Below are 22,088 nucleotides of genomic sequence, written 5' to 3'. Positions count from 1 at the left end.
AGAATTTCAGAGTGAAGTGGAAAATCATCGTAACAAGAAAATAAAGTTTCTACGATCTGATCGTGGAGGAGAATATTTGAGTTACGAGTTTGGTCTACACTTGAAACAATGCGGAATAGTTTCGCAACTCACGCCACCCGGAACACCACAACGAAATGGTGTGTCCGAACGTCGTAATCGTACTTTACTAGATATGGTGCGATCTATGATGTCTCTTACTGATTTAGCGCTATCGTTTTGGGGTTATGCTTTAGAGACGGCCGCATTCACGTTGAATAGGGCACCATCAAAATCCGTTAAGACAACGCCTTATGAACTGTGGTTTGGCAAGAAACCAAAGTTGTCGTTTCTTAAAGTTCGGGGTTGCGATGCTTATGTGAAAAAACTTCAACCAGATAAGCTCGAACCCAAATCGGAGAAATGTGTCTTCATAGGATACCCAAAAGAAACTATTGGGTACACCTTCTATCACAGATCTGAGGGCAAGATTTTCGTTGCTAAAATCGGATCCTTTCTAGAGAAGGAGTTTCTCTCGAAAGAAGTGAGTGGGAGGAAAGTAGAACTTGATGAGATAACTGTATCTACTCCCTTATTGGAAAGTAGTTCATCACAAGAACCGGTTCCTGTGACAACTACACCAATCAGTGAGGAAGCTAATGATATTGATCATGAAACTTCAGATCAAGTTTCTACTGAACCTCGTAGGTCTACCAGAGTAAGATCCGCACTAGAGTGGTACGGTAATCCAATTCTGGAAGTCATGTTACTTGACCATGATGAACCTACAAACTATGAGGAAGCGATGATGAGTCCAGATTCCGCAAAATGGCTAGAGGCCATGAAATCTGAGATGGGATCCATGTATGAAAATAAAGTATGGACTTTGGTTGACTTGCCCGATGATCAGCAAGCCATTGAGAATAAATGGATCTTTAAGAAGAAGACTGACGCTGATGGTAATGTAACTGTCTATAAAGCTCGACTTGTTGCGAAAGGTTTTCGACAAGTTCAAGGAGTTGACTACGATGAGACTTTCTCACCCGTAGCGATGCTTAAGTCTGTCCGAATCATGTTAGCTATTGCTGCATTTCATGATTATGAAATTTGGCAAATGGATGTCAAAACTATATTCTTGAATGGATTTCTGGAAGAAGAGTTGTATATGATGCAGCCAGAAGGTTTTGTTGATCCAAAAGGTGCTAACAAAGTGTGCAAGCTCCAGCGTTCCATTTATGGACTGGTGCAAGCATCTCGGAGTTGGAATAAATGCTTTGATAGTGTGATCAAAGCATATGGTTTTATACAGACTTTTGGAGAAGCCTGTATTTACAAGAAAGTGAGTGGGAGCTCTGTAGCATTTCTGATATTATATGTAGATGACATATTATTAATTGGAAATGATATAGAATTTCTGGATAGCATAAAGGGATACTTGAATAAAAGTTTTTCAATGAAAGACCTCGGTGAAGCTGCTTACATATTGGGCATCAAGATCTATAGAGATAGATCAAGACGCTTAATAGGACTTTCACAAAGCACATACCTTGACATAATTTTGAAAAAGTTCAAAATGGATCAGGCAAAGAAAGGATTCTTGCATGTGCTATAAGGTGTGAAGTTGAGTCAAACTCAATGCCCGACCACAGCAGAAGATAGAGAGAAAATGAAAGATGTTCCCTATGCTTCAGCCATAGGCTCTATTATGTATGCAATGCTGTGTACCAGACCTGACGTATGCTTAGCAATAAGCTTGGCAAGAAGGTACCAAAGTAATCCAGGAGTGGATCACTGGGCAGCGCTCAAGAACATCCTGAAATACCTGAAAAGGACTAAGGATATGTTTCTTGTATATGGAGGTGACAAAGAGCTAGTCGTAAATGGTTATGTCAATGCAAGCTTTGACATTGATCCAGACGATTCTAGATCGCAAACCGGATACGTGTTTTTATTAAACGGTGGAGCTGTAAGTTGGTGCAGTTCTAAACAAAGCATCGTGGCGGGATCTACATGTGAAGCGGAGTACATAGCTGCTTCTGAAGCAGCAAATGAAGGAGTCTGGATGAAGGAGTTCATTTCCGATCTAGGTGTCATACCTAGTGCATCGGGACCAATGAAGATCTTCTGTGACAATACTGGTGCGATTGCCTTGGCAAAGGAATCCAGATTTCACAAGAGGACCAAGCACATGAAGAGTCGCTTCAATTCCATTCGGGACCAAGTCCAAGTGGGAGACATAGAGATTTGCAAGATACATACAGATCTGAATATTGCAGACCCGTTGACTAAGCCTCTCTCACGAGCAAAACATGATCAGCACCAAGACTCCATGGGTGTTAGAATCATTACTATGTAATCTAGATTATTGACTCTAGTGCAAGTGGGAGACTGAAGGAAATATGCCCTAGAGGCAATAATAAAGTTATTATTTATTTCCTCATATCATGATAAATGTTTATTATTCATTCTAGAGTTGTATTAACCGGAAACATGATACATGTGTGAATACATAGACAAACCAATAGTCACTAGTATGCCTCTACTTGACTAGCTCATTAATCAAAGATGGTTATGTTTCCTAACCATAGACATGTGTTGTTATTTTATTAGTGGGATCACATCATTAGAAGAATGATGTGATTGACACGACCCATTCTGTTAGCCTAGCACTTGATCGTTTAGTGTACTACTATTGCTTTCTTCATGACTTATACATGTTCCTGTAACTATGAGAATTATGCAACTCCCGTTTACCGGAGGAACACTTTGGGTACTACCAAACGTCACAACGTAACTGGGTGATTATAAAGGAGTACTACAGGTATCTTCGAAGGTACATGTTGAGTTGGCGTATTTCGAGATTAGGTTTTGTCACTCCGATCGTCGGAGAGGTATCTCTGGGCCCTCTCGGTAATGCACATCACTATAAGCCTTGCAAGCAATGTAACCAATGAGTTGGTTACGTGATGGTGCATTACGTAAATGAGTAAAGAGACTTGCCAGTAACGAGATTGAACTAGGTATTGGTTACCGACGATCGAATCTCGGGCAAGTAACATACCGATGACAAAGGGAACAACGTATGTTGTTATGCGGTTTGACCGATAAAGATCTTCGTAGAATATGTAGGAACCAATATGGGCATCCAGGTCCCGCTATTGGTTATTGACCGAGAATAGTTCTAGGCCATGTCTACATAGTTCTCGAACCCGTAGGGTCCGCACGCTTAACGTTACGATGATAGTTTTATTATGAGTTTATAAGTTTTGATGTACCGAAGTTTGTTCGGAGTCCCGGATGTGATCACGGACATGACGAGGAGTCTCGAAATGGTCGAGACATAAAGATTGATATATTGGACAACTATATTCGGACACCGGAGTTGTTCCGGGTGATTTCGGAGAAAACCGGAGTGCCGGGGGGGTTACCGGAACCCCCCGGGAGAGTATTGGGCCTTATGGGCCTTAGGGGAAAGGAGAGAGGGGCGGCCAGCATGGGCCGCGCGCCCCTCCCCCCTCTGGTCCGAATTGGACTAGGAGGGGGGGCGGCGCCCCCCCCCTTTCCTTCCCCCTCTCCCCCTTCCTTCCCCCTCCTAGTAGGAGTAGGAAAGGAGGAGTCCTACTCCTACTAGGAGGAGGATTCCTCCTCCTTGGCGCACCCCAAGGGGCCGGCCGGCCTCCCCCCTTGCTCCTTTATATACGGGGGCGGGGGGGCACCCCATAGACACACAAGTTGATCTACGGATCGTTCCTTAGCCGTGTGCGGTGCCCCCCTCCACCATATTCCACCTCGGTCATATCGTCGCGGAGTTTAGGCGAAGCCCTGCGCCGGTAGAGCATCATCATCGTCACCATGCCGTCGTGCTGACGGAACTCATCTCCGGAGCTTTGCTGGATCGGAGCACGGAGATCGTCATCGAGCTGAACGTGTGCTGAACTCGGAGGCCACGTATGTTCGGTGCTTGGATCGGTCGGATCGTGAAGACGTACGACTACATCAACCGCGTTGTGCTAACGCTTCCGCTTACGGTCTACGAGGGTACGTGGACGAACACTCTACTCTCTCGTTGGTATTCCATCACCATGATCTTGCATGTGCGTAGGAATTTTTTTGAAATGACTACGTTCCCCAACACCGAGATGACATGTCGGTCCCACCGAAATTGCCTAACGGTCACATATGCACTGAATCGGCCTGACCGAGTTTTCTGATTCGGTCCCACCGAGTTTGGTATAATGTGTGTAACGGTTAGATTTTGTGTGGAGGCTATATATACCCCTCCACCCTCTCTTCATTCGTGAGGAAAGCCATCATATCGTGCCTACACTTCCACTACTCATTTTCTTAGAAAGAGCCACCTAATCATGTGTTGAGACCAAGATATTCCAATCCAACCATATGAATCTTGATCTCTATCCTTCCCCAAGTTGCTTTCCACTCAAATCATCTTTCCACCAAATCCAATCCTATGAGAGTGAGCTGAGTGTTGGGGAGACTATCATTTGAAGGACAAGAGCAAGGAATTCATCATCAACACACCATCTATTACCTTTTGGAGAGTGGTGTCTCCTAGATTGGAAAGGTGTCACTTGGGAGCCTCCGACAAGATTGTGGAGTGAACCAAGGAGTTTGTAAGGACAAGGAGATCGCCTACTTTGTGAAGATCTACCCTAGTGAGGCAAGTCCTTCGTGGGCGATGGCCATGGTGGGATAGACAAGGTTGCTTTTCGTGGACCCTTCGTGGGTGGAGCCCTCCGTGGACTCACGCAGTCGTTACCCTTCGTGGGTTGAAGTCTCCATCAACGTGGATGTATGATAGCACCACCTAACGGAACCACGACAAAAACATCTGTGTCTCCAGTTGCCTTTGCACACTCCAATCCCATCCCTTTACTTTCTTGCAAGTTGCATGCTTTACTTTCCGCTACTCATATACTCTTTGCATGCTTGCTTGATTTGTATTGTGAATGGTTAAACTCGTGCTTAAACTCCACCCAAAGTTGAGAAACTTTAAAACAGCCAACTTTGTGTGTTGAGTGTCTAATCACCCCCCCTCTAGACACCTCTTCTCGATCCTTTCAGCCTGGTCCAAGTGGGACTGCATCAGAAAGATCTTTTACACGGACCCGAACACGAGGGAGTTCATGAGACTTCTGGTAATTGTTATATTACCACATTATCATATTAGCTTCCAATCAATTCGACTACAAGCTTTGTCACATTACTAAACCATCCACATTCCTTTTGCAGAAAGAGCGGCACAAAAATTCAGACGAAAGCGACGAGTCGTCACAGTCGTCGGCGAGGCCCAAGTGGGACATCCCATTCATCCGGGCCCTGAACATACTGAAAAAGGTCCCAGAGGGCAAGCCACCGTCCTATGGACGTGTGCACGGCGTCAGAGATGGCTCTTTGACGCCTCGTGGAAGATGTGCTACCGCGAGGAGCCATAGGAAAGAAGGAAGAGACGGGCGCTCACTAAGCAGACCATCGACGAGAAGGTTGCGATTGTGGTCAATAAGACCAAAGCTGAGACCAAAGAAGAGTTTCTTGGGGTAGTCAATGCAGCGGTCAATGAAGCGGTGGCTGTCACGGCTCACTTCCAATCTTCAACTATTACCTGCTTGATTCTGGCAATTTTCGATTGGTCGAAGAGTAATCCAAATAAAGGGCCAGAGGACTTTCCCCTTTCAGCTGCGTCGGGAGCAATTCGGTGAACATCACACCAGTAGCACCTGCTCAAGCAACCGCAAAAGGCCCCGCTCCTGTTCATAGCAGCCCGACCTCCGTCTCTGGCATGCTCGGCGGGCCTTTATCTATGGCTGAGCTCAGCGCCCTCACGGTAACTACGCATCATACCCTTTTCACCAGCATGCCTATAGTCTTTCGTTTCAGTTGCCTTTCGGATGTTTGACGTTGCAGACATGTCTTCTTCGTAGGCCGACGATACCCCGTGCACCCTACTCTATGACATCAAGGGCCAGAAGGTGGCAATGGGAAAGGCAACGATCGTGAAGCCGAAGGACCACATGTTCCACAACCGAGAGATGCCCGATGGCGTCTTCAAGGTTAACGTGGCTAGTGTCTTAGCAGGCTTTGAGGATTTGCCTCCTCCGTCACCAGTCGATGACGAGGAGACCCCTAAGTGGGTTGGTGCATGCAAGAGCTAGTTCTTGCCTTGGCCCAAGACTCTTCTTCGTGTCGAGGCACCCAGTATCACACCAACGACAGTTTCTCAAGAAGGTATGAACACCACCCCACCTACCAAATTACCTGCACCTGTCGTGGCGGGTGATAGCGGATGACGCAAGGGAGAGCCTCCATTAGTGCCAGATGACGTCGCCCCCATTGTCGAAGAAGAAAATGTTGATGATGACATGGAGGAGGATGATGATGACCCTCTCAAGTATTTCAATACCTCCTATGATGATGGAGGATTGATGGCTCAAGAAAAAGAAGACTGGGGCTATGAGCGTGGAGATGACGACTTGATGCTGCCTGATTTGTCGGAGCCGGAACGTCCTAAGGTGGAATGCAAAAAGTCTCTCTTCAAGCGATCCTCGCAGGAGACGCCTCTAGATGCCGCCTCTACCTAGCAACAACCCGAGGGCCGTCCACTGATTAGCCCGATGACACTGGGGATGGTGGTTAGGGAAGGTATGGTGGGCTCACAACCGCCACCCACCAAGAAGCAAAGGAGGAGACCAGACAGGAAAGGCCCTAAAGGTGCCAGAGCTGCTTCAAGCAGCCATCCACCTTTGAAGCCCCGGGTGGTAGACAGAATACCTGTCGAAGGTGCAAAGCGTTTCCATGTCGCCGGTGACCCGATCCTACCTGCCAAAGTGCTAGAGCACATACTGAACAATGATCTAAAGAGACTCCATGAAGATGTGGTGGCCAGAGAGAAAAGCCTTCTCATCTCGAAAAAACCAGGATACCCGCTTTACGTGGCTCAGGTGATCATCACGCCCGAGAACATAAAATATATCTGCATTGCGGACCCATACTATATGCACAAGAGCTTCTTGGCAGTTTGCAAAGAGCACCGTGACTATGCAAGCAAGTACATCGCCGAGTTCATGTACGCTAATAAGGACAAGGAAGCAATTCTCCTGCCTTATCACCCATGTAAGTCATCCGCAGATATCCTTTCGTAAGTTTGCAAGCATGGAGGCTAATTTGAGGTGTACTTATTTTACGCAGCAGGGGGTGGGGGGGGGCGTCCTCATCGTTCTGTACCCAGAATACTCCCATGCTATGTACTTGGACTCATCTAAGAACCTCAAGAAAAAGAATTGCACACACATCAAGAGTGTTCTCGATAATGCCCTGTTAACCTTCAGCCTGTGTGGCGGATATATCAAGGTGAAAAGCACATGAAGAACGGGCTGGGTTTCAGCCATAAGATCAATTTCTACTGCATCCAGCAACCATACACCTGTCAGGCTGATGGATTCTACCTCGTAAATCACCTGATTGAGTACAGAAGGGATAATCAGCGCATTCGCATGTCAGCTACTACCAACGATGCCGAGATTGTCAACTGGGCCACAAGCATAGGAAAGACACTGGATCATCGAATTCAAGCTGAGTTTTATCACGTACAATGTGAACTTGCCCAAGTGATCATGAAGCAGGTCATCGAACCAACAGGGATGTTCTACCATGGGCCAATCATGCGGGAAGATGTCTGAGCACTGCTACTCGCTCGTCTGGACCTGAAGCCTTTCAAGCAGCTCGGGTGCTTCCTCCCCGACTATGAAGATTGGATCGCCGACATGGAGGACTGAATGTCGATGACAATGTGTCACTACTGTCTTTCTATGGCAAGACTTTGAATTTTATGCGCGGCGAAACTTTGTGGATGTAATTAAACCGTCCTCCTGAACTAGCGTAGATCGCTCTAGTTAATTAGTTTGGGTATGAGGAACTTCGTTATTTATGTTTACTATAGGTTGCTTGTATTTTTCTAATTATGCCTCTCTGTTTTCTTAAGTACATTGTGTTGCATATTATTGTTGAATTCATCAACTAACGATGCAGGTAGCCAGGTACATAGATCAGAGATGGTGAAGGACTGCTACGCCGTGTTCATTGGGAGGGTTCCAGGAGTCTACGACCATTGGCCAGACGCTCAGGCCCAAGTGGACAAGTACCCGAGTGCTAGCCACAGAGGGTTTGACAGCAGAGCTGAAGCGAAAAGTAGTTACTTGAGGTGGACGCTCCGGCAAGAGCGTCGGTGTCAAAACCGGCGGATCTCGGGTAGGGGGTCCCGAACTGTGCGTCTAGGCGGATGGTAACAGGAGACAAGGGACACGATGTTTTACCCAGGTTCGCGCCCTCTTGATGGAGGTAAAACCCTACGTCCTACTTGATTAATATTGATGATGTGTATTACAAGAGTGGGTCTACCACGAGATCAAGGAGGCTAAACCCTAGAGGCTAGCCTATGGTATGATTGTTGTAATGGAGGTTATGTCCTACGGACTAAAGCCCTCCGGTTTATATAGACACCGGAGAGGGCTAGGGTTACACAGAGTCGGTTACAATGGTAGGAGATCTACATATCCGTATTGCCAAGCTTGCCTTCCACGCTAAGGAAAGTCCCATCCAGACACGGGATGGAGTCTTCAATCTTGTATCTTCGTAGTCTTGGAGTCCGGCGGACGATAGTCCGGCTGTCCGGACACCCGCTAGTCCAGGACTCCCTCAGTAGCCCCTGAACCTGGCTTCAATGACGATGAGTCCGGCGCGCATAATGTTCGGCATTGCAAGGCGGGTTCCTCCTTTGAATAATCCAGAGAAGATTGTGAACACCAGGATAGTGTCCGGCTCTGCAAAATAAATTCCACGTTCCACCGTAGAGAGAATAATATATACACAAGTTCAATCTGCTGACGTATTTTGCGGCATGACGTCACACCACTACTGTCGGTGTCAAAACCGGCGGATCTCGGGTAGGGGGTCTCGAACTGTTGTCTAGGCGGATGGTAACAGGAGACAAGGGACATGATGTTTTACCCAGGTTCGGGCCCTCTTGATGGAGGTAAAACCCTATGTCCTGCTTGATTAATATTGATGATGTGTATTACAAGAGTGGATCTACCACGAGATCAAGGAGGCTAAACCCTAGAAGCTAGCCTATGGTATGATTGTTGTAATGGAGGTTATGTCCTACGGACTAAAGCCCTCTGGTTTATATAGACACCGGAGAGGGCTAGGGTTACACAGAGTCGGTTACAATGGTAGGAGATCTACATTTCCGTATTGCCAAGCTTGCCTTCCACGCCAAGGAAAGTCCCATCCGGACACGGGATGGAGTTTTCAATCTTGTATCTTCGTAGTCTTGGAGTCCTGCGGACGATGATAGTCCGGCTGTCCGGACACCCCCTAGTCCAGGACTCCCTCAGTAGCCCCTGAACCTGGCTTCAATGACGATGAGTCCGGCGCGCATAATGTTCGGCATTGCAAGGCGGGTTCCTCCTTTGAATAATCCAGAGAAGATTGTGAACACCAGGATAGTGTCCGGCTCTGCAAAATAAATTCCACGTTCCACCGTAGAGAGAATAATATATACACAAGTTCAATCTGCTGACGTATTTTGCGGCATGACGTCACACCACTACCAAGCCTTTACTTGAATCGTTTTTTATTATACCACCTCAGCGCGTTTAGCGAAGCGGTTTCCTTGGCACGTCTCGTCGAAGCAGAGATCGTGTTCCCCTTATTCCGAGATCCTCATCAATACGGACGTGGGTAACCCAACCGCGCCCGTCGCCACGCCTCCCCTATCGAAGGCGAGTCCCGAACGGTCACGGAGACGGCTCTTGGTATTTTCTTCCTTTATAACAGGACCAAGGCTCGTTTCTTTTCTTCAATCTTCCACCGAATCTTCTCCTTGCTCCAAGTTCCAACACCCAGAGCCCCAGATTCGAGTGCTTCGGACCTTCAACAATGTCCGGCTCCGACCTTCAGGGCCGGTGGATGCCCTCCTCCGTTACGGAGGAGGACGTGCTAAAGCTGCGAGAAGCCAAGTACCTGTCCTACGAGATTTCGCACAGGCTGCCCGCCACAGGGCAGGCCATCCCCACCCCCGAGCCCGGCGAATATGTCGTCTTTGTATCCCACCTCCGTCGGGGTTTAGGCTTCCCGACGGATCCTTTTGTGAGAGGGCTCATGTTCTACTATGGGTTGGAATTCCACGACTTGGCTCCGAAGTCCATCCTCCATATCTCCGCATTCATCGTTGTCTGCGAAGCCTTCCTCCGCGTCACCCCCCACTTCGGCCTGTGGCTGAAGACCTTCAAGGTGGAGCCGAAGATGGTTGGGGGCGTCAAGCTGAATGCGGCGGGGCGGCCGTAAGCAGGAGGGCCGATGCCCCGTGGCCTGAGGGCTCCTTCCAAGAGGAGCTCGGCTTATGGCAGCAGGAGTGGTTCTATATCACCGCTCCGAGGGGCAGCAGGCAGAAGCCGCCGCCTCCGTTCCGCTCGGGACCTCCACGACAGTTGATGTCGTGGGTCAACCAAGGGCTCAATTGGGGGCCGTCAAAAGACGTGCCCCTATTGCAGGGCCGGATTCGAGACCTCCGAGCGAGGGAGATCAATCTGGTCGTGGTGATGCAGGTCATGCTAATTAGGCGTCTCCTACCCTGCAAACGCCGTCCTCTCCGGCTATGGGAGTTCAATCCGGAGGGACCACGGATTCTCCAACACTTCATGGGTACAACACCCGTGGAGATGTACAAGTTGTTCTTCGGACCACAAGTGGCGTGTCTGGAATTGACCGAGGATGCCGGCCTAAGCTGCAATTGCCCGGATACTCAAGTAAGCAGCTCAGTGTTCGGACGTACCATTTGTTTTGCCCTCCTTCGATTCGCCTTTTAACCCGTTATGCTTTTGCAGGAGTGGATAGCGCAAGCAAAGCTGATACGGTGTCCGGCCCCCTCCCAGAGACCGCGCCGGAGCCCGTGCTGGTCAGAATGTTGGAGGTTGTGCCTTCAGAAGAAGGCGAGGGGGAAAACAGAGGAGCTACCGCCCTGCCCAAGGGGGCGCTTGAAGAACGGGGGGATCGAGAATCCCTCCCTCCAGGGGGAGAAGAGGACCGCCTCCGAAGACCCGGAGGCCAAAGCCCCTAAGCGGGGGAAGAAATCTTCGCCAGAGGGTCCTGGATCCGCGGAGGCCCCGGCCGCACAGTCTTCTCTAAAGAATTAGCCCTCTAGCGAGCCGTGAGTAAAAAAAAGGGAGTTCATTAATAAGAAACATCCCTATTTATGCTTCTGAGGATAACCGAAATTGTTACCTTGTAGATCGGATCTGCGGCCTTCTCAGATGAGCTCGTCTTCGGGGGATCTTCGTTCGGAGATGATGGAGAGCGAGACGCCTCCATCTGCTGCGCCATCGGATATGGCGGATGAGCCTGAAGTGTCGTCACCGAGGGTATCCCCGAGCCCGGCAGAGCCGAGGAGTTCGGCGCCGACTAGTGTTCGGCCGGGGGAGCTGAAGGTTCTGCTTGAGAGGGCGTCCATCTCAGAAGATCACCATGCATTGATGAGCATGGTGATTGGAAGGATTTCATCCGCCGAAAGCGGATTGCATAATGCCGTCAGGAGTTTGCTGGCGGGGTTTGAGGTGCGTAAAAATGACGCGCCTTTTTGACAGTTTTGCACATAAAAGTGCGCCCTGTATAGATAGTAGCCCCTGAGACTCGGTAGGTTGTCGAAAGCGACAGCGTGCCGAGGATCAAAATCGCAGGTATTAAGTGTCACCGTTCCTATACAGGTGGCGGATAGTCCGGGGGCTAGCCGGACTGATGGAGTTGCCGAATTAATGCGGCAGCTCGATGTGGCGGATGCAGACATCGCGCTAGTCAACAAGCGAATTGATGAGTCGCAAGGTAAATTGGTTCTCCGCAGTCATCTATTAGGGGAGTGAAAGCCCGCCTCTTACAATATTTATGCTTGACGCAGATGGTGCTACTGCTGTGGAGAGCCTTCGGGCAGAACTTGCTCAAGCCAAGGAGCAAGCCAGAAGGAGTGATGCGGCTGCCTCGAGGGCGGCCGAGGAGTTAGAAGCCGAAAGGGCTGCACACTGCCGAAGCAGGGAAGAGATGGCCAGATTGGCCGTTAAAGTGAAGGATGCTACCGACCGCAATGAGGCTCTTGAAAAGGAGCGCCTATCGGAGCGAGAAGACCTGGGGAAGGCCACCACCGAAGCCAAGGATGCCCGTTCTGCAATGCGGGCTATGAAGGAGGAGCTGCGTCAGGCCGGAGACATTGCGGCTGGCAAGCCTTTTCTGCTACGCCACAGGTTTACGGACGGAAGGATCACAAGACGGAAGAGCTATTTTGGTCTCAATTCCATAGTCCGGATTGTTCACTTCTACTGACCGATCGGTTGGCCGAATGGGCAGAGCTGAATAGGTTGTCCGGACTTGCCATGACAGATATCGTGACTCATGTCTGGCCGGAGAGGCCCAAACCGATGAGCTATTTTGGCTTGTTGCTGCAGTTTCTTGGGGCGGTGCCGCATATCAAGGAGATGAAGCGGTCGGCTTGCCTAGAGGGTGCGCGGATGGCCCTTGCCCGTGTGAAGACACATTGGGCAGAGATGGATGCCACCACAGTTGCAACCCGGGGTTCGGACGAAAGCCGGTTACCCGCCGAGCACTATTTTGGGGAAATGTTGTGCGTGGTGCTCGTATAATAGAGTCGCAGTGCTCAAAAAATGTCACGTTCAAATGAACGTTTTATTTTGTAAAACAATGGTTATGAAGTAATCGCTTTTTATACTTGTGCGTTCCAAGTATTGAAATATCTCCTATGCGGCCGTTTATGTATACGTGTGTATAACCTGAAAGATGGTAGTCTTCGGCTTCAGCCCCCACGCACAAGGTGCGGGGGTGTTCACAAAAATAGCGCATTTTCACACTTAATCCGACGTCTCGGTCCTGTTGAGGAGGTGGTAGCGTAGCAAATGAGGCAATCCGGACTATGATGCTTTATCACTTTCACTTAGCCACTGGAGTTCGAGGGTGGGGCTACGATATAGCCCCTGGGGGCACCGCGCTCTCCGAATTCGGGGCGCGTGTGTGCCTGACCGGGAAACGGTCCTTCGTCAAAGCAGAGGAATTCTAAACATTCCGGTGGTCGATCAAGTGGTTGACCAGTCTCTCGCTGTATCATGACAGTCAGTTTTCGGCTTTCTCTACTGAGGTGCTCGCCCAGCCGAACTGGGGCACAATCGCAGTAGTTCTCCTGGTGCCGCATTAGCCGATGATACGGAACGTAAGGCAGCAAAACACAGGAGCCGGGCAAACCCAACATTTGACCAAAGACATGATTCGGAGCTGATGCATATAAGGCCTAACTCGAGACGCCGAACACTCCCTAAGGTGTTCGGTCTTTATAATAATGGGCAGAACAATGCCCTAAGCCCCTAGTGTCCAGGTACGGGCAAGGTCCTCTGACGCGGCCGATGCCAAAACGTCAGGCTCCACTCTGGTTATAATGAGAAGCCAGGGGATTAGAGCAACAAGAGACAGTAAAAAAGGTTTACGCAGGGTCTTAATCTGAAAAGAATCCTTGCAACGGGTCCCTACTGCACGTCTGCGTCTGTGTCTCCGTTGTGCCATTATCCTGGACGGGTGTCCACGTTGTTCATCTGTAAAAAGAGAGGAACTTAGTTTGAAAGGAAATCGTGCGAAAAAAGGTGTATGAAAAATATTAATAAGTAAAGCGGAGTCTATATTAGCTCGTTGTTGCTTGTACGCACAACCCCTTCTGAAGGGGTGTGCGGCTAGGGAGCCCCTAGCTTATTTATGTCGGACTCGTCTATCCGTGTCCGGGGTCGTTAAATGACCCTCGCAATGAAATGATGCCACGTGGACTGGGCATTTTAAGTGTACGAGACGCGTAATGTGGTATGGCGTTGAAGCGGACAAAAGCTTCACGTCCCAATAGTGCTTGGTAGCCACTTTTGAACGGGGCGACATGAAAGATTAGCTTTTCGCGTCGGAAGTTGTTCGGTGGCCCGAACACAACTTCGAGTAATAGGGAGCCTGTGCACTTGGCGTAAGGGCCTGGCGTCACTCCTTTAAAGGAAGTGCGGCTATGTCTAATTTTAGTAAGGTCTATCCCCAACTTGCGGATTGTATTTGGATATAGCAGGTTTAAATCGCTGCCTTCGTCCATCAGGACTTGTGTAAATTGTAGTCCGTCGATTATAGGATCCAACATCAGAGCAGTCCATCCTGCATTTTGAACACTTCTGGAATAATCCAGGTGGTCAAAGGTGATTGGTTTTGACATCCAATCTCGAGGTTCCGCTGGGGTGGACCGTGCGAGACCCATCTTAGCGGGTGCCACATTATTTTTCCGCATTATCACATGAAGTGAGTTTACTGCTTTGACTTCTTGTGGGAAAGTCTTTTGTTTTCCGGTGCTCTGCTGGTGGGGTTTATCCTCGTCCTCGCTTGATGCGTCGAGCCCCTTGTGTTCGGCGTTGAGTTGGCCGGACTGTTTGAAGACCCAACAATCTCGGTGGGTGTGGTTTGCAGGCCTTCCAGGGGTACTGTGGATTTGACATACCCGATCCAAAATTTTGTTTAAGTTGGATAGCTCATCACTGTTATCCTTAAGAGGCAGTGTTTTGTTGTTTGGCCGCGAGCTTTTGAATCCGGCGTTGACCACCGTATTCTTTGGGCTTTTTTCTTTATTCCGGCGCTGATCCTTTCTACGCCGTGATTTTCCATTTCCATCCCTGATCTCGGATGTACATGGGTCGCTGGTGCTGCATCTTGCTAGCCAGCTATCTTCCCCCGTGCAAAAGCGGGTCATGAGGCTTGTTAGCGCGGACATTGTCCTCGGCTTCTCTTGGCCGAGGTGTCTGGCGAGCCATTCGTCTCGGACGTTGTGTTTAAAAGCTGCTAAGGCCTCGGCGTCCGGACAGTCTACTATTTGGTTCTTTTTAGTAAGGAACCTGTTCCAGAATTTGCGCGCTGACTCTCCGGGCTGTTGAGTTATATGACTTAGATCGTCTGCATCCGGAGGGCGGACATAAGTCCCTTGAAAATTTGCTCTAAATGTGTCCTTGAGCTCTTCCCAACTTCCAATAGTGTTTTCTGGGAGGCTCTTGAGCCAGTGCCGAGCTGGCCCGTTAAGCTTGAGGGGTAGATACTTTATGGCGTGGAGATCATCTCCTCTAGCCATATGTATGTGTAGTATGTAATCTTCTATCCAGACTCCAGGGTCTGTTGTTCCATCATAAGCCTCTATGTTTATGGGTTTAAACCCTGCTGGGAATTCATGATTCAACACCTCATTGGTGAAACATAGTGGGTGTGCGGCGCCCCTGTATTTGGGTGTACCGCTGCCGTCGAACACTTGTCGTGCTGTGCTGCTTCCTGGGGCCCTCTTTTTTGGCCCGTAAATGGACCTGGCTGGGCCATCTGTTTTCCCAGGGTCGTGAGTCGGCTTGTGTGCGGCGCCGCTTGTAAATTTTGGCCTATCGTCTGGCCGTCTATCCGGCGAGGCGGCCTCTTTGTTTTTTGACTATGGGGGCTCTATGGCTTCCTCGTCAAATTCTGGCAGCAGCTTGCGCTTCGGGTAGCTCTTTGATTGATGGCTATTGCCGTATTTGTCTGCGGTTTTGAGCACTTTGCTCCACCTCATTCTGAGTATGTCTTCCGCTGTTTTGAGCTTCCGTTTTTCCTTCTTCAAGCTTCTTGTGGTGGCGACGAGTCTTCCGTGAAGGTTTTTATGATCCGGTGGTATGTCCGGCGTGACGTCGTCCGGACTGTTGGTTTCGCCGGGATTGGATTGATTATCCGATTCGTCCTGTTCGGACGGTTGCTTGGTTGCATGTTCGTCGTCCACTGGTTTGCCCTGCTCTAACGCTGGGTCATTAGGAATGCTGTCTTTGCCGAGGCGGGGCTTATGGCAGCGCTTGCATCGCTGTTTTGGTTATTTATCGGCGGGATTATCCTTTGCCGCGCCCCGTTGTTCCTCTTCATCGCTTCCTTTTGGGGTATCCACCATATATACGTCATGCGTTGGGGTAGTCTTCCAGTGCCCTGTAAGCGCTGGTTCTTGATTGTCTCCGGCATCGTCGTCCACACCGTCGATGTCATCGGAGTCATAGTCTAGCATGTCGGTTAGATCATCGACAGTGGCTACTAGGTGGGTGGTGGGTGGGCTTTGAATTTCTTCGTCGTCCGCATCCCAACCATCCTGGCCGTAGTCTGGCCAGGGCTCTCCGGATAGCGAGAGATGCTTTAGCGAATTTAGGATGTCGCCAAAGGGCGAGTGCTGAAAGATGTCCGCCGTGGTGAACTCCATGATCGGCGCCCAATCGGATTCGATTGGCAGGGCCGCAGGAGGTTCGGAGTCCGGCGGGGAGTCTGGCACCTCGGAGTCACGAGCTTTATAGGGGACAAGGTCAGAGTTCGGCTCCATCGCCGTGGAAGTTGCAGCCCCCGAGGCGGTGTCCAGCCACCGATCCTCGATCGGCGCGATCGGCTCCAGACTAAGGGCCAGAGCGGATTCGTGTGCGGCCACCAAGGCACTGTCCGGCGGCAGAGCTAAATCATGCCCATCATGACAGCGCGGCACGCTCGGCTGCGGCTCGAGTCCGTCGAAGATCAAGTCCCCGCGGATGTCGTCCGTGAAGTTTAGGCTTCCGAACCTGACCTGATGGCCAGGGGCGTAGCTTTCGATCTGCTCCAGATGGCCAAGTGAATTAGCCCGCAATGCGAAGCCGCCGAATACGAAGATTTGTCCGGGGAGAAAAGTCTCACCCTGGACGGCGTTGTTGTTGGTTGAAGAAGCCATCGAGCCTATCGGCGACGACACAGAGGAACTCTCAATGAAAGCACCAATGTCGGTGTCAAAACCGGCGGATCTCGGGTAGGGGGTCCCGAACTGTGCGTCTAGGCGGATGGTAACAGGAGACAAGGGACACGATGTTTTACCCAGGTTCGGGCCCTCTTGATGGAGGTAAAACCCTACGTCCTGCTTGATTAATATTGATGATGTGTATTACGAGAGTGGATCTACCACGAGATCAAGGAGGCTAAACCCTAGAGGCTAGCCTGTGGTATGATTGTTGTAATGGAGGTTATGTCCTACGGACTAAAGCCCTCCGGTTTATATAGACACCGGAGAGGGCTAGGGTTACACAGAGTCGGTTACAATGGTAGGAGATCTACATATCCGTATTGCCAAGCTTGCCTTCCACGCCAAGGAAAGTCCCATCCGGACACGGGATGGAGTTTTCAATCTTGTATCTTCGTAGTCTTGGAGTCCGGCGGACGATGATAGTCCGGCTGTCCGGACACCCCCTAGTCCAGGACTCCCTCAAAGAGCGAGGGCGGAACCACCGATGCCTCAAGTACTACATAGTCACTCTCTTGCTCATGCTGATCGCTCTTCTCTTCTACATCATGGTTTAGATAGAGATGATGAAACTTGTGTGTGTGCCATGAACATGCAGTTGCACTTATTCGACACATGACATGACTTGTGTAGATGCGATGATATTTGTGTTAAATGATGATGATGATGATGATGATGATGATGATGATGATGGTATGACGAGACTATTGTATGTGTATGATATGATGAGAATAGTGTATGTTTATTATGATCTGATGAAACTACTGTATAGAGCCTGTACAAATACATCACAAATATGTAGAGGGGGTATAAATCTATGAAAGCAGGAATACTAGCAGCAGTGCTGGAAGGCATCTAGCAACAACGCTGGATTAGCAGCAGTGCTTCCGTTGCTACAGTGCTACAGATAGTTAGTAGTATCGCCGCCCTGGCGAGTGCTACTGCTAACCATGCTTACCAGTAGCGCTGGTCAGTGCAGCGCTACTGCTACAACTTAGTTGTAGCGCGTTAGCAGTAGCGCTGGACCCAACGCTATTGTTATATGTATTTCAAGCGCTACTAGTAGGCTTTCTCCTAGTAGTGCTGTGTTAGGACTACCTGTAGGTGGATGATCCACGACTACTATGATCTTACTAGTTTGGTGAGGGAGTCCTGGACTAGGGTGTGTCCGGACAGCCGGACTATCATCGTCCGCCGGACTCCAAGACTACGAAGATACAAGATTGAAGACTCCATCCCGTGTCCGGATGGGACTTTCCTTGGCGTGGAAGGCAAGCTTGGCAATACGGATATGTAGATCTCCTACCATTGTAACCGACTCTGTGTAACCCTAGCCCTCTCCAGTGTCTATATAAACCGGAGGGCTTTAGTCCGTAGGACATAACCTCCATTACAACAATCATACCATAGGCTAGCCTCTAGGGTTTAGCCTCCTTGATCTCGTGGTAGATCCACTCTTGTAATACACATCATCAATATTAATCAAGCAGGACGTAGGGTTTTACCTCCATCAAGAGGGCCCGAACCTGGGTAAAACATCGTGTCCCTTGTCTCCTGTTACCATCCGCCTAGACGCACAGTTCGGGACCCCCTACCCGAGATCCGCCGGTTTTGACACCGACATTGGTGCTTTCATTGAGAGTTCCTCTGTGTCATCGCCGATAGGCTCGATGGCTTCTTCAACCAACAACAACGCCGTCCAGGGTGAGACTTTTCTCCCCGGACAGATCTTCGTATTCGGCGGCTTCACACTGCGGGCTAATTCACTTGGCCATCTAGAGCAGATCGGAAGCTATGCCCCTGGCCATCAGGTCAGGTTCGGAAGCCTAAACTTCACGACCGACATCCGCGGGGACTTGATCTTCGACGGACTCGAGCCGCAGCCGAGCGTGCCGCGCTGTCATGATGGGCATGATTTAGCTCTGCCGCCGGACAGTGCCTTGGTGGCCGCAAACAAATCCGCTCCGGCCCTTAGTCCGGAGCCGATCGCGCCGATCGAGGACCGGTGGCTGGACACCGCCTCGGGGCTGCAACTTCCACGGCGATGGAGCCGAACTACGACCTTGTCCCCTATAAAGCTCGTGACTCTGAGGTGCCGGACTCCCTGCCGGACTCCGAACCTCCTGCGCCCCTGCCAATCGAATCCGATTGGGCGCCGATCATGGAGTTCACCGCGGCGGACATCTTTCAGCACTCGCCCTTTGGCGACATCCTAAATTCGCTAAAGCATCTCTCGCTATCCGGAGAGCCCTGGCCGGACTACGGCCAGGATGGTTGGGATGCGGACGACGAAGAAATTCAAAGCCCACCCACCACCCACCTAGTAGCCACTGTCGATGATCTAACCGACATGCTAGACTATGACTCCGATGACATCGACGGTGTGGACGACGATGCCGGAGACAATCAAGAACCAGCGCTTACAGGGCACTGGAAGACCACCCCAATGCAAGACGTATATATGGTGGATACCCTAAAAGGAAGCGATGAAGAGGAACAACGGGGCGCGGCAAAGGATAATCCCGCCGATAAACAACCAAAACGGCAACGCAAGTGCCGCCATAAGCCCCGCCTCGGCAAATACAACATTCCTAATGACCCAGCGTTAGAGCAGGGCAAACCAGTGGACGACGAACATGCAACCAAGCAACCGTCCGAACAGGACGAATCGGATAATCAATCCAATCCCGGCGAAACCAACAGTCCGGACGACGTCACGGCGGACATACCACCGGATCATAAAAACCTTCATGGAAGACTCGTCACCACCGCAAGAAGCTTGAAGAAGGAAAAACGGAAGCTCAAAACAGCGGAAGACATACTCAGAATGAGGTGGAGCAAAGTGCTCAAAACCGCAGACAAATACGGCAATAGCCATCAATCAAAGAGCTACCCGAAGTGCAAGCTGCTGCCAGAACTTGACGAGGAAGCCATAGAGCCCCCACAGTCAAAAAACAAAGAGGCCGCCTGGCCGGATAGACGGCCAGACGACAGGCCAAAATTTACAAGCGGCGCCACACACAAGCCGACTCACGACCCTGGGAAAACAGATGGCCCAGCCAGGTCCATTTACGGGCCAAAAAAGAGGGCCCCAGGAAGCAGCACAACACGACAAGTGTTCGACGGCAGCGGTACACCCAAATACAGGGGCGCCGCACACCCACTATGTTTCACCAATGAGGTGCTGAATCATGAATTCCCAGCAGGGTTTAAACCCATAAACATAGAGGATTACGATGGAACAACAGACCCTGGAGTGTGGATAGAAGATTACATACTACACATACATATGGCTAGAGGAGATGATCTCCACGCCATAAAGTATCTACCCCTCAAGCTTAAAGGGCCAGCTCGGCACTGGCTCAAAAGCCTCCCAGAAAACACTATTGGAAGTTGGGAAGAGCTCGAGGACGCGTTTAGAGCAAATTTTCAAGGGACTTATGTCCGCCCTCCGGATGCAGACGATCTAAGTCATATAACTCAACAGCCCGGAGAGTCAGCGCGCAAATTCTGGAACAGGTTCCTTACTAAAAAGAACCAAATAGTCGACTGTCCGGACGCCGAGGCCTTAGCAGCTTTTAAACACAACGTCCGAGACGAATGGCTCGCCAGACACCTCGGCCAAGAGAAGCCGAGGACAATGTCCGCGCTAACAAGCCTCATGACCCGCTTTTGCGCGGGGGAAGATAGCCGGCTAGCAAGATGCAGCACCAACGACCCAAGTACATCCGAGATCAGGGATGGAAACGGAAAATCACGGCGTAGAAAGGATCAGCGCCGGAATAAAGAAAAAAGCCCAAAGAATACGGCGGTCAACGCCGGATTCAAAAGCTTGCGGCCAAACAACAAAACACTGCCTCTTAAGGATAACAGTGATGAGCTATCCAACTTAAACAAAATTTTGGATCGGGTATGTCAAATCCACAGTACCCCCGGAAGGCTTGCAAACCACACCCACCGAGATTGTTGGGTCTTCAAACAGTCCGGCCGACCCAACGCCGAACACAAGGGGCTCGACGCATCAAGCGAGGACGAGGATAAACCCCACCAGCAGAGCACCGGAAAACAAAAGACTTTCCCACAAGAAGTCAAAGCAGTAAACTCACTTCATGTGATAATGCGGAAAAACAATGTGGCACCTGCTAAGATGGGTCTCGCACGGTCCACCCCAACGGAACCTCGAGATTGGATGTCAAACCCAATCACCTTTGACCACCTGGATTATTCCAGAAGTGTTCAAAATGCAGGATGGACTGCTCTGATATTGGATCCTATAATCGACGGACTACAATTTACACAAGTCCTAATGGACGGAGGCAGCGATTTAAACCTGCTATATCCAAATAAGATCCGCAAGTTGGGGATAGACCTTACTAAAATTAGACATAGCCGCACTTCCTTTAAAGGAGTGACGCCAGGCCCTTACGCCAAGTGCACAGGCTCCCTATTACTCGAAGTTGTGTTCGGGCCACCGAATAACTTCCGACGCGAAAGGCTAATCTTTCATGTCGCCCCGTTCAAAAGTGGCTACCAAGCACTATTGGGACATGAAGCTTTTGTCCGCTTCAACGCCATACCACATTACGCGTATCGTACACTTAAAATGCCCGGTCCACGTGGCATCATTTCATTGCAAGGGTCATTTAACGACCCCGGACACGGATAGACGAGTCCGGCATAAATAAGCTAGGGGCTCCCTAGCCGCACACCCCTTCACAAGGGGTTGTGCGTACAAGCAACAACGAGCTAATATAGACTCCGCTTTACTTATTAATATTTTTCATACACCTTTTTTCACACGATTTCCTTTCAAACTAAGTTCCTCTCTTTTTACAGATGAACAGCGTGCACACCCGTCCAGGATAACGGCACAACGGAGACACAGGCGCAGACGTGCAGTAGGGACCCATTGCAAGGATTCTTTTCAGATTAAGACCCTGCGTAAACCTTTTTTACTGTCTCTTGTTGCTCTAATCCCCTGGCTTCTCATTATAACCAGAGTGGAGCCTGACGTTTTGGCATCGGCCGCGTCAGAGGACCTTGCCTGTACCTGGACACTAGGGGCTTAGGGCATTGTTCTGCCCATTATTATAAAGACCGAACACCTTAGGGAGTGTTCGGCGTCTCGAGTTAGGCCTTATATGCATCAGCTCCGAATCATGTCTTTGGTCAAATGTTGGGTTTGCCCGGCTCCTGTGTTTTG

Source organism: Triticum aestivum, chromosome 6B (genome assembly GCF_018294505.1).
Source record: "Triticum aestivum cultivar Chinese Spring chromosome 6B, IWGSC CS RefSeq v2.1, whole genome shotgun sequence".
NCBI lineage: Eukaryota > Viridiplantae > Streptophyta > Magnoliopsida > Poales > Poaceae > Triticum > Triticum aestivum.
The sequence above is the reverse complement of the archived record's forward strand: the minus strand, read 5'-3'. Positions refer to the sequence as shown.